We start from the raw sequence: 1,313 nt of genomic DNA on the forward strand, positions 1-1,313 counted from the left end.
AGAGTAAAATTGGGCTGGGCACACATGAGCCAGGTGAGGAAACACTATCACAGGGAGCCATCTGCACCGGGAGCCGGTCACAGACCGCAGCCTCCAGGCTAGGCACACAGCAGGAGGGAGGCAAAGAAGGCCCCCAGCCAGGCTGAGAAGTCCCACAGAGCCCCAGCAGCACAGCCCCGGTGCAGAAAGCCCCCTCCGAGGAAATGTGGATCTTGTTTTTGTCAGAAACAAAAATCAGGTAAAAAAACAAAAACAAAATAAAAATCTGGTAATTCTTTGTTTTTACATTCATCGGGTCCCAATCAACCCAAATAGCAGAGAAAAATTAAAAATGCATGCCATGAAAGAGTTTGGGTCTTAGGAGGTTAACATACTGCTGCGAGGGCTGGGCTGTAGTTGCCCAAGGGTAAAAACTGAGCTTTAAAATGAACAGTGGTAATAAAAACCGAGAGAGGGCGACAGTGATCACTGACTGTTTTTAGGGGCTTGTTCAGATTAAATAGAACAAGATACAGAGCATTAAACATGTCAAAAGTACAACAGCTTTAATAAAAGTCTTTTTGTAGCCTTAATGTTACAATCTATCCACTTAAGTCTATTTACAACTGGAATATAAACTGTTTAAATTTACATTTCCTGAGCAAATTCTAATTAGTGATGCCAAACCTAACGATCTTTACTTCTCACACGTGATGCTTAAATAGTTCCAGCAAGGGTTCAAGTAGGTTTATCGACACACCAACAACAGCCAAGCACATTCCTAAAGGTGACAGATACAACAAACGAAAAACAGCCACCCTGAAACCAGTTAAGGTCTTATCAGTAACTTATGGAAATATTCCATAAGTGAGTGGAGGTGAATTTCAAAGGAGCAGATCAGTTCAGTCTGACATTCACAGAGATATCACATGTTCTTATATCTCCACAGAGTGATGTGACATCCTTCTCTTCAGCTTTAGCATATACACAGCGCCTGAGGTACAAAGGCTGTGGGATTTCTCGCCACATGTTTGTAATGGAGGAACACAGTTGACACACACTCCTCCAGGAAGCAGGTCCCAAATCTTTCACACGGCAAGCTAATAAAGGTGGTGTGAAGAAACGGCTCTCCAAGCTTCCACCCAAAGCGGTGAGCCTCCTCCCTGTGTGAGCAAGAAGGCAACAACTGCCACTCGTGAGAGATTACCTTCCTACTCCATTGTCTGATCAAGACACACTCATTAAGTGCGTTTGTCTGTAAATCTGGGAGCAGATGCTTGTGGAAAGCTGTAAGCCACGCTTTTCGCTCTCATGAGATGCATTAAGTTGCTAGT

The sequence above is a fragment of the Pundamilia nyererei genome, unplaced genomic scaffold (genome assembly GCF_000239375.1).
Source record: "Pundamilia nyererei isolate P.nyererei 1_Seehausen unplaced genomic scaffold, PunNye1.0 scaffold00050, whole genome shotgun sequence".
Taxonomy (NCBI): domain Eukaryota; kingdom Metazoa; phylum Chordata; class Actinopteri; order Cichliformes; family Cichlidae; genus Pundamilia; species Pundamilia nyererei.